General features: G+C 34.8%; 1 protein-coding gene across 3 annotated transcripts in view; it reads left to right on the top strand.

Annotated features, from left to right (window-relative positions):
• The window catches only part of LOC140040742 (tuftelin-interacting protein 11-like), a 57,327-nt gene that overhangs the window by 24,428 nt on the left and 19,867 nt on the right, over positions 1 to 13,032 (top strand). Inside the window, exon 1 of one of the 3 annotated variants that reach the window (XM_072086901.1) lies at positions 10,980 to 11,740. The exons of the other annotated variants lie outside the window; for them this stretch is intronic. The gene's annotated coding sequence lies outside the window, so the exon portion shown is untranslated. Of the gene's footprint in view, positions 1 to 10,979; positions 11,741 to 13,032 lie in introns of those variants that run through there. 3 annotated transcript variants of the gene reach the window in all.

The following is a 13,032-nucleotide window of genomic DNA, read 5'->3' as shown; positions in this document are numbered from 1 at the left end:
GATTGTTTATTAACTTTAAGCTAGGCCTAGCTAAGCCGTCTGCTCAGCCTAGCTAGCCTTGAATTTTTTGTCTAGGCCTATATGCATTCATGGGTTTGAAAATTCTTGGTCGTTTCGCCCCATTTATCATTCCTGGGTTTTCTCGCACATTAGAATTGTGAAACACAAAATCCTATACAGAACAAGAGTAGTAAAGCGATGTGAAAGCTTAGGCCTGACTGAAAAGCAACTATTCAGGCACCCTATCATGGCCCATATGGGTAGGCCGAGGTTGGGTGACAGCAGAACAAACTTCACTGCTGAGTGTCAGCCTAGCAGCTGGAGCCCAAGCAGCATCGGTACATACGGGTAGTAACAAAGTGCGAGGCACGCGAGGCAGGGAAGGCATGCGAGGCAAGTCAGAAATTTATGCGAGGCATCGTTTTACCATCATCAAAAAATGCGAGGCATCATTTTATCATTTCTCAAAATTGCAAGGCAGGAAATCACCAAAATTGAAGTAGCCTAGGCCTAGGCCCGCTAGGCTAGTTTCCTTTTGCACCTGCCTTGTATTTTAACCAACTTTATCCTGAATACCACAGCTTAGAATTAGTAGGCCTACTTTAATGAAGAAAAATCACATAAAAGTAACAATAAATCCATTAAATTGGTGATTTTACAGACGTTGTTTTTCTCGCATTTCGCACACTCAATGTTCAATATTTTGGTTTCTATGGAACGCCAAAAGAGCAAAATTAATTAGAGGGCTAAAAACTCTGTGGAATCCATTTATATTTAACGCATTATTTGGTGAAAATCAAGTACAATTTCAATAGATTTTGTCACTGTCAGTAAGGAAAAATGTTACTGTTCACCGGTGTACTGTTGATAATGTACACGGTTTCGGTAACCTTTTAAAGAATAAAATAGAATAATTCATCATAATATCCTTAGTAGGATGTCCTAGGTCTAGACTAGGTAGTGATGTTGATTTAGGATCGATTATTATTCTTTGAAAACAGAACAGTATCAGCAGTAACATATTACAGCATTTTTATTGACAAATTAACAAATATAAAAACGTGTTTTTCACCAATAAATGCTTGAGAAATTGACGCATTCCACTGAGTTTTAGTCCTCTATTATCGTTGCTCTTTTGGCGCTCCATAGAAACAAAAATATTGAACATTGAATAAGTGAAATTCGCGAACAGTGTGCGAGAAACACGCCTGTAAAATCATTAATTTAAGGATTTATTTGTTACTTTTTATGTGATTCTTTCATTAAAGTACTCATGAGGTATACTTCTAAGGTGTGGTATTCACACGATAAAGTTAGTTATCAAATTTGGAGTAAAAATACAAGCGAAGGAAACTAGCGCCAGGTTTATTAGTACGTACATGGACAACAATAAATAAAAATCGTTCGTAATATACCTAGCTTACTAAAACAGGAATAGTGTATCATTATTAAATATTACACCAATTATTATTATATCAAAATTGATTAAATTATTTTCTACATAGGCCTCTTATCTAGGTTAGGGCTAAGCATATTAGCTAAAGTTTAATTTTAGGCCTAGTATTACAATTGTCGGACGTAAGTCTTTTTTCACACGCGCTCCAGAATTCTGTCGCAATTTTTTTCTTTGCGGCATGTTATTGGATCGCCATATCAGTTACCTTTTATTCACCGCCAGTTATTGAACTTGTCCTGGCAATCGCTGTTCACCTTATTTGCGAGAGAGGTACACGTGTTGTTCCTAGAGAATGGAATGTCAAAAATGTCTTTGGCACGCCGCTCAGAGAGAAGTCTGTGCGTTGCTGCTGAAACCACGTGCTATAGGAGGGGAATGCACCACAATCCTCTGAGCTGGGGGCTGAATCATTCCGCTACCTGCTAAATAGTACAGAGAGATTTTCCATCTCTCGGGTCTACCGGATCTAGGCGCAGGGGTGTGACAAAATATTATTTGATTATTAGGCCTATAATATAGCATAATAGCACGTTAAGATATGCCTCGCACCTTTTTGAAATTGTAAACTATATGCCTCGCATGCCTCGCACTTTTGGAAATGATAAAATGATATGCCTCGCACAAATATTTGGCATGCCGCGCTTGCCTCGCGTGCCTCGCTGCCTCGCACTTTGTCAACACTCGGTACATACCTACACTCTAGTAGGCCTAGGCCTAGCTTTATTGAATATATAGCCACATCTTTCTCAAATCTCGTTAGATTTGACATTTTAGTATTAAGTCTCATAATCACATTATTACACTGTGAAACATGATAGGGTCACATTCGGAATGTTTTAATATACTTTTTGCCGTCAAAAATAACATCGCGACAAAATAACAGATCGCCAGGCAGCTGCAGACCTTATAGAAATGCATTGTGGTGAAAAAAATTCTGTTGCAATTTTTTCAACCTTTTACTGATTCTGAGCATATCTTTCCTGTACTAGTATAACAGATTGAAATTTACTGTAAAGATGAAAATAAGTGACCCACGTTATTTACATTTTTGGCATGATGACGTCATAAAAATTAAAATATTTTTAACTCATGCGAAAGATAGTTGATTGACCTAGAAAATATCAAAATCTGGGTTTAAATCGAAAACAGATAAGTGGAGATGCGCTCTATTAAATTTGAGGCACTATGACGAAAGATACAAAAATCCTATTTTTTATATTCGCATGGCCATACGATGACGTCACAATGTCCGGTTAGCCGTATTGATGCATGATACATGATCTACAACTCATCATCTTCCAAAATACGTAATAAAAATAACTTTTACCGTTTAGTTTAGAAACTACGACTGTTTAAAAAAAGGTATAATTTTGACAAATTTTTGCAAATTTTTGAACCTTTTCTTCAAAAATGCACATAAATTATCCAATTCGGCGTGCCCGTATGACGTAATTTGAAGTCGAAATTGTTTAAAAGTTGGTAAAATTACTAGAAAAGGCTGAAAAAACATAAATCACACGAAAAAAATCTGTTTTTAACGGTACGTGTGCTCCGCGCGCGTAAAAATTTGCGCGCGCCTGGGAATTTTTGACATGCTCAAAATGACATGAAACGCGTAGAAAGTTGATTAGAAATTAATTTTGCGCATTTTGAAATTTTAAATGCGCGTACGCGCGTAACTTTTTGTAAAACACGCATTTTTTTTCAACAAAAAGTTAGCGCATGATATAAATTAAACTTTTGCAAAGTTTCAATTTAAAATGTTATTTGGTTTTTGACCTATGTTAAATATGTGAAATTCATAAAATCGCGCGTAAGTCATGTTGCGCAACTCTGACATCATTCAAAAATAGGAGGTGCACAACTTCACGTGAATGCCCTCATGCTGACAAAGTTATAACATGTTATGTTTACAAGTTTTTGAGATACGTGAGACACAAAAATGGGGGAGAAGGAAAGAAAAAAAAAAGTAACAGGACAGTTACAAGGAGTTATCCGCTCAATGCGGATAACTAATGATGAAAAAAAAATATATTTACAATCACATGGGTTATCCTGCAACTAAGTTGCGGATAACCAATAAGAATAAAGATGAAAAAAAAAGATATTTACAATAACAAGGGTTATCTGCAACTTAAAAAGTTGCGGATAACCAAAAAAACTGTTGATCTCATACAATAACAAGGAGTTATCCGCTTGGTATACCAAGCGGATAACTAATAATTATCAACTAACAATAGTCTCATTTGACTAACAATGGAACAGCGACGCGAAAAACAAACGGGTGGATTTTAAAAGAAATAGCTTTTTCTAAACTACTCGTATTAAAAAGCTGTTACATTAAATCAAATTATGTTTTGAAATTACAAATCACAAACTAGACATGAAACTGGTCACTTTGACGAGTTAGTTATCTGCACGACAAACGCCACGTGCACGTCATACGTTGGAATATTGCACACGGAAAAAGATTATGGCATTGTGACCTGAACTGAAGAATATGATATGTTGTTATTGCTGAATTCTGTTATTTTGTGTCATATAGTATACACAGTATAATCTGTATACATATCACATCCAGTGTAGAATAGGTGAAATTATATTGACAGTTTCAAAATGAAACGCGAATGTAGCAATTTCGGAAGGAAATTATCTCAACAACAACATATTAACGTGTAGAAGAAATTTGAACACGTGAAATATTGATGCGCGCTCTTTTAAATGTAATGAACTATGACGCAAAAGATGAAAATACGACTTTTTTTATTTAACTGGCCATATGATGATGTCACAACATCCGATTGGCAAAATGTTTACATGATTTCGTATCTACAATCCAATAGCTTCCAGAAAACATTTTAATCGTGATTATCCCATTTTATTCTTACGAGCGATAACAGATTAAAATTTACTGTAAAGATGAAATTAATGACCCACGTAATTAACATTTTTAGGCATGATGACGTTACAAAAATTAAAATATTTTTAACTCATGCGAAAGTTAGTTGATTGACCAAGACAATATTAAAATCTCGGAGAAAATGGAATACGGATAAGCGTGATGCGCTCCATTGAATGTGATGAGCAATAACGAAAGAGACAAAAATCCTATATTTTATATTCGCGTGGCCATACGATGACGTCACAATGTCCTGTTAGCCATATTAATGTATGATTTGATATCTACAACTCATCAACTTCCAGAATATGTAATAAAAATAACTTTCACCGTTTAGTTTAGAAACTACGACTGTTTAAAAAAAGGCATAATTTTGACGATTTTTTTAGCTTTTTGATGAAATACGCGCGCAAATTATCCAATTCGACATGCTCGTATGACGTAATTTTAAGTCGAAATTGTTTAAAAGTTGGTAAAATTACTAGAAAAGGCTGGAAAAACATAAATCACACGAAAAAAGTATGTTTTTAACGCTACGTGCGCCCCTCGCGTGTAAAAATTTGCGCACGTGTGGGAATTTTTGACATGCTCAAAATGACAAGAAACGCGTAGACAGTTGATTAGAAATTGATTTTTCGCATTTTAAAATTTTAAATGCGCGTGCGCGTGTAACTTTGTGTGAAACATGCCATTTTTAATCCACAGATTAATTTTCACCAAGTCTCAATACAAAATGACTTTTGGTTTTTAATCTATGATCAATCATTTAAATTCATAAAATTGCGCGCAAGTCACGTTGCGCAACTGTGACGTTTTTCAAAAATAGGAGGTGCACAACTTCACGTAAATATCTATATGTTGACAAACTTATGATATGTTCTGTTTACACATTTTAGAGAAACAGGGCTCACAAAAAAAGGAAGAAAGACAGAAGAATAATACAGAAAAAGAAAAAAAAGATCCCATACAATAACAAGGAGTTATCCGCACACTGCCATGTGCGGATAACTAATTATAACCCTTGCCTCTTGTCCAAAAATTAGGTTTTTTGGACAAGTAGTTCTCGAGAAAATGCAATTTCAGTACACTTGTTACTTTAAGACTGCTTGCCGGCTTTTGAAAATAATATCATTTTAGTTATTTGTGAAGTTATTAATAAACCAATTTTGTTGATTTTCAATAGGCATGGTCTGAAAGTATATACCTATCTACACCCAAAAATTCAGAACGATAACTAGAAAACTGTAGGCGCTATCGTGCTAACAAACAAACAAACACACAAACAAAGTAAATACTATACTTGGCAAAAAGAATTTTGCCAAGTAACAAACAAACAAACACACGCTACCGATTACATATACCTCCTTGGCAGAAGTAAACAATGCACTATATTTATTTTATTTATTTATTTATTATTTATTCATTTCCCAACCAACAGTGAGCTCATGGTTCACCACTTACAGGAGGGAACACAGACAAACACGAACATATACAATAACAAACATTAAACTAAACTACTAACAATGTTACGAAACTTACGGAAATTATTACTAAAAATATCTAACTCAGGGTTTCTTAAAGTAAAAGAATTGTAAGTTTGACTTAATCTACTAATAAAACCATTTTTTAAAACATTAACTCTACTAAAAGGAATATGAAAAGTAGTATTTCTTCTAAGACGACGACTAGGGACTCTAAGATAAAAATTACTAACTAAGTTATAGTCAAATAAAGAATTAATACATTTATACAAAAAAAACAAGATCAAAAAAGGTTCTACGAGACTCAGGAGATCGGACATGGAAATGAAAGTCAGGATTCTGGTTGTGGCGTAGACTGAGTTTTCGAAATAGAATTAAAAATAACAGAACTGAAGTTGAGAATGGGATGGATAATTGAATAATAAAGGTGGATTTTGGTTTGCCTGTCAAAATGTTTACAATTACGCCACATCAGCCCAAGCAGTCTATTGCACTTGCCAACAAGATAATCAATATGAAAAGAAAAACAAAGGGAACTATCAATAAAAACACCAAGATCTTTTTGCGATTGCACCCTATTAATGGGATTGTCATTAATTAAATAATTATAAAATAAAATGTTCTTTTTCAAAGTAATAGTTAAAATATTGCACTTTACTGGATTGAGGGACATACCCCATAAAGCAGCCCAATAACATAGCTTGTCCAAATCCACCTGAAGCCTGTCAGCATCCTCAACACTACCAATAATTCTGTATAGCTTAACATCATCAGCAAACATAAGACATCTGGAGTGGGTGAAGGGTTTTGGGATATCATTGACAAAAAGATTGAAAAGGAGAGGACCAAGAATCGATCCCTGAGGGACACCGGACTGAATAGGAAGCCATTCAGAGGATATACCCTCAATGACCACTCTCTGGAACCTACCATTAAGATAACTACAAAACCAGGAGATAAAATCATTATGAAAACCAAAACGTTGTAATTTTAATAAGAGTAAATTATGAGGAACAAGATCAAACGCCTTAGAAAAGTCAGTGTAAATAATATCACATTGCTTCCTGTCATCAATGGCTTCGTAAACTGTGGTCAACAGGGTGGCAAGGTTTGTTTCACATGACCTACCAGTTACAAAGCCATGCTGACAGGAAGCAATGGCAGGAGAAACATGAGTCGAAATATGGTTAAAAACAATTTTTTCAAACAATTTAGAAATGGTAGGCAACAGAGAGATAGGTCTATAGTTAGAAATCAATTTCTTGGTCCCCCCCTTATGAATAGGAACAATATTGGAACGTTTCCAAACGGAAGGAAATTTACCGGTTTGAAGAGATTTATTAAAGAGGAACGAAATAGGAATAGAAAGAGGACGAGAACAAACTTTAAGAACATGGTTACTGAGATTATCACATCCAGATGCCTTTATGAGTCTGAATGGATGACAGTAACGAGTTAACAATTTCAGATTGAATAATTGGAGCATTGAGAATGCCGACAGAAGCCTCAGGCAGACGTTGGTGTTCATCAGTCACAGAAGGTCCAGATCTAAAAACTGAATGAAAATAACTGTTAAATAAAGCAGCCTTATCATTAGTTGTCTCCGCGACCTTGTGCCCATGCGACATAACCGACGGATAAGAAGACGATTTAGTTTTGGTCTTTATCCACGACCAGAAGCGTTTGGGATTTGCCTTAAGATTCCCAGAGAGTGATTGCATATAACTTTTATATTTAAGTTTCATAAGGACTTTAAATTCTTTTCTGGCAACGGAAAAAGCATGTTTTGATTCATGTGTATTAAGTCGTTTAGAGATACGAAAACATTTCTCTTTGTTTTTAAGAGCGACTCTAACTTCATTATCAAACCATGGCGGCATTTTTCTTTTAGGTCTAACAATAGGCACAAGATCACGGAGAGCAGCATCGACTAAATCATAAAAAAGAGAAACACTATCGTTAATATGATTGCACATATGGATTAAATCAAAAGGTATAACATTAAAAGCATTTAAAAGATCATCATTATTTACAGCCTTGAAACAATATAGTTGTCTTGAATCCCTAGAAAAGTGTTTTTGAATTGAAATTTTAAGAATAAATGAAATTGAAGAATGATCAGATTCAAAAATATTCTGACCAGCAGAAATATCCGAGATTAAATCAATTGAATTATTACACAAAATTAAATCTAAAACATTATTATTGCACGTTGGATTGACATTGCACTGAAACAAATTATGTCCATTAATAAAACAGTCAATAAAAAGTTCACCCAATGAGTTAGCAGGTGCAGTTCCAGATCCATCATTGGTCCACGTGATTTCAGAAAGATTCAGATCTCCAATAAGAACAATATGATGCCTTGAATACATGGCTGATGCATCTTCAACTGATTGCGCTAGTTGCAACATGACATCTCTTCCGCTGTTGGGTGGCCTGTAAATAACAGCAACCAGCACTCGTTTTGTCTTGCTTAGCTTAATTTCAACCCAGAGGATTTCAATATTTGGTTTCTCAAGGTGCTCCAGACGTCGAGACTTATACTGATTAGAAGCTAGGAAAAGAACACCACCACCTCTTCTGCCATCGTTCCTGTCCCTTCTATGAATTGTAAAACCATCACAGTAAAGTTCGGAGTCAAGAACCGTTGAATTTAGCCAAGTCTCGGTAAATGCAACAAAGTCGAACGTATTATTAATGAGGTGCACATTTAGTTCAGAATGATATGTGTCCATCTTGTTTTTAAGGCTTCTTATATTTTGGTAATAAAATGTTGGATTATTACTGTTATTACTTGTGTTTGTGTTATCTCTAGCCCTGTCCTTGTTTTCCTCTGCGGGGCCTGGATTTTGTTCAATATCACCGCATAAGGAAAGTTCCGGCTGAAAACTTGATGAACAATAATAACTTGAATAGTAAGGAACCCTAGCTCCACTGTATTTAATAGCATGTTTTCGTTTACCTTTAGGCTTTGTTAGATAGGCAAATGCTAAAATAGACCACCTAGGCCTAGTAAACAAGGTACTGAACTGAGCCCATTGCCTTAGTCGATCCAGGGCTACAGTGCACTCCACACCATGCGAGCACTCGCAACATAATGCAGAAGTTGAGCCTAGCAAATGGTCCAAATTTGCGTCCAAAGTATAACATATTTGTATAGAGGTATTGCACTGAAAACTAAAATGTGGGTTCCGGGTCCTACTTAAATTCGATAGACAAGGTTTAATAACACCAATAGTTGATGCAAAACACAAAAAGAGACACATAGCAGTAAAGATACGTTGAGCAGCCATCGTACTGTTAAAGCCCCATTCCCTTCTTTAATTTAAAAAATATTAATTTCATTTTAAAGTAATATATACTAAAGTATTGAGAACATTATGGAGTGCAATAAATTATATATTCATAATTGTTGCTATTTATAACAATGTTATTTTGATGGAATGTGTCAATAAAGTAAAGTGATTATATGTATTACTGTTTTCTTTGATACCATGACTTCAACATCATAAAGTGTTGAGATAGTAAAATATTTTGAAATGCGTTTTTTGTAAGTGATCGCTTACTTTCAAGTACTCATCTTTTAGACTATATTGCCTCACATACTTCAGGTATTAATCTGCTTATTAACTGTTTAGAAATCCTATATTGATAGTCCAAGCTTGTGTAAGATTCCCCTAAACAAATTTAATGTAAAGTACTAAATATTATACAGTACAATGAAGGATGAGTACTTGAAGGTAGGAGATCACACACACACATTTAAAAATATCTACCTCCTTAATACTGTATGGTGTTGAAGTCATGGTATGAAGTACAAGGAAACACAACATATAATGTCCAAAAACACTTTCACTTTATTAACAATTTATATTACTTTACAAGCATTAAACCATATAATTCACTTCACGATAGCACACCAAGTAGGTGCATCATCATTAAATTACAGTTTTTTCAGATGAATAAATTTGGTCAAAGTGAATAACTATTATGAGTCATTAAAGATGTATTGTCCCTTTGAAAACCATTTAACTGAATTACAGACGTTTTTTTGTTCAAAAAATAACTTTGACTTCCAGTCAAAGTTTTCAATTTTACATATTTAATAACGCAACGCGCTTGCTAATGAATTATGTATGAACATCTTATTGGCTTGTTTATTTCTTTCTAAGTGAGTTGATTATCATATGCGGCCAATTTTTTGAGCCCATGCATAATACTTGTGGTTTGAAATGTAATCAAACTAATTTACCTGTTAATTACGTAAACTTGTTGTTTTTCGTTCAAATTTTAGACTTAAAGTGAATAACTGTAATATTACTATGATATGGCCAATTTAAATAAAAAATATTTTGACCGTCATTTTTTGTGTTTCACGGGACAATACAACTTTAAAATGGCATATTCAACTAAAAAAACTTTTTTACATGGAGTTGCCATTGGTGGAACTGGTGGTATGGAGAACAATTCTGTTGATGAGAGAGGGGACATTTCTGGGAGAGAGTAATTTTCTTGAAGAGGGGATGTTCTGGTATTGGTAAATTTAGAACAGAATCTAATCCCAGTTCCTGGCTTGGAGAGATGATACATGGATTCATCTAAAAATATATATATATATATATATATATATTAATGTTTTTTAGTTTCATTCCAAATTGTTTATATCTCTACCAAGCTGCCTTCTTTGTTTTCTACTCTTATTTAGACTCCACCCTGTCTGTTTTATTTCTTTTATTCCTGTCCCCCCAGGCAGCACTTGCCAGTTCTTATACTATGACGTTATCTAAATTCCTTCACTTGCACTGATGAAGGGCTAGTGTTGCCCGAAAACTCTGTTAACTTTTCTGGCTGTTTTACTTTATCATTTTGATTTAGCTTTTCGCTTTTTTTTTTTGTATCTCCATTGAGATCCAGCAACTGATACCCACAGCATTGTCATTTTTTCAGTAATTTGCCTTTGGATTTATATATATTTAATAGAAATTTTCATCTTTTTTTTTTCAGACTCTATCAACACAGGATGAGTGGAAAACAATTTCAAATTATTATTTCCAAAAATGGCAGTTTCCCAATTGTATTGGGTCCATAGATGTCCTCCCAAGTCTGGTTTCTACTATTACAATTACTGGGGACCCACTCTATCGTCCTGATGGAATTAGTTGATGCTAACTTCAGGTTTCTATACATTGATTGCAACGGAAGGATCAGTGATGGTGGTGTGCTGCGAATTTCAACGTTTTGGCAGGCACTGACATCAGAAAGCAACATGCTAAACATCCCAGAACCTTGCAAGTTGCCAGGATCTGATATAGTGGCACCTCATGTCATACTGGCTGATGATGCTTTTCCTTACACAAGAACATTATGAAGCCATACCCTCAAAGAGGACTATCGAGGGAAAAGAGAGCATACAATTACCGATTAAGCCGAGGCCGCCGAGTAGTAGAAAATGTATTTGGACATCTTGCTAACAGATTCAGAATCTTTTACTCTAAAATAATGCTAGTACCTTCTAATTGCCAGAAGGTTGTTCTATTCACATGTGTACTGCACAATTACTTATGGGCAAATGGGTAGGAAATATCAGCGGAAGCAGTATCCAAGGTTCAGAACTTACATAGTCAAGGCAGCAATAATAGTACATCAATTGCTAAAGATATTAGAGAAAAATTCTGTCAATATGTAAATGACGTGGAACCTCTTCCACGGTAATATAATTGACCATTACAAATTTTGCTAGTGTTAATGTTTTAACAACTAAAAAAAACTTACTAACAGATGAGGTTGATTTCCGTGGGGTTATATGATCTGCTAAGAAGGAAATACTGTTATAAAATGGCCATCTTGAAACATAGCAATCAGACCCAATCCCACTTTTATTGCTTTCATTAAAGCATCAAGGTATTAATTATGCTTTTAACTTCAGTTTCTGTAATATAACGCAGCCATAAATGTTGTAAATAAATATGATTTCAATAAACAAATATTCATTGAAGATTTGATCTAACCTAGATTATTAAAGTTATTTACATCTTAATCCTTGCAACTAATAATTAAAATAGAGCATGCTACATTGCTACTACTTTCTTTAGGCCTAGGGCCTATATGCTTATTTAGTATTTAGCCTAAGGCCTAGGCCTCTAGTAGTTTAGTAATAGTAGGCGTTCTTATATTAATTAGGCCTAGGAAGTATTCACTCACAATCATTCATATCCTATCTAGCTAGGCCTAGCCCTAGTAGACCCTAAGCCTATGACCTAGCTAGACTGGGCCCCCTACACTGTATTTCCCCCGTTGGAGTCTCAACTAAAGTCTGACGAGGGAAATACTCATACTGCATGCAGTATGTAGTATGTAGGCCTAGCCTAGGCGTAGGCCCTATCTAGTTGGATTCATGGTGAAAGAAATTTAACTTTATTTCTCCATGAATAGTTGGCGATACCATAAAGGAATTATATTTTATAATAATAATATAATTATTAAAATATGTTTTAATTGTTTTAAATAATTCCTCCATGGTTATAGGCCTAGCTAGTACTCCGCGGTTGTATGTGTGTGCGGTGGTGTAGCTTGCTAGATGAAGGTGGTTGACCTATTTATCGATCGGGAGCGGGAGGCGTACTCTGCGGGCGTATGTGAACTTAAGTAACGTAATATCGAGAGCTAGGGGCTAAGCCTACTATGCGCTATCTGTATATGACTAAATAAAGTAGTGTTTACCAGGCATTTCCGAATCAAATTTTTTTCCAATTTGTTAGACAGCTTGCTGTCTTTTGACCCTATCACGGTAGGCCCTGCATTTGGTATCCCACAAACAGGTGGAACCAAATACAGTACAGGGAAATACATTTTTTGTTATCTTCCGTCGAAAATCGTCGCGAAGACATTTTTTCAAGAAACAAAAATACGGAGAGAGCGAGCTTGATTTAATAAATTTGATAAAAAAATAACACGCTGTGATTGGTCAATATAAAAATTTGACAGATTTTTGATAGACTACATCAAAAAAAGTTGAACATGCTCAACATTTTTTTATACAATTTAATGATGTGTGATATGACGTCATCATATCCATATATGGGCACATCAAATTTTGTTTTCACATAAAATTTGATAGTGTAGACAAAGCTTTATATAAATTGGGAATTGAATTTTTAATTGTAATTTGAAAAACATCAATCACAAACTGCTAG

The sequence above is a fragment of the Antedon mediterranea genome, chromosome 2, assembly GCF_964355755.1.
Source record: "Antedon mediterranea chromosome 2, ecAntMedi1.1, whole genome shotgun sequence".
NCBI classification, from domain to species: Eukaryota; Metazoa; Echinodermata; class Crinoidea; order Comatulida; family Antedonidae; genus Antedon; species Antedon mediterranea.
This window is presented reverse-complemented; position numbering and strand designations above follow the sequence as displayed.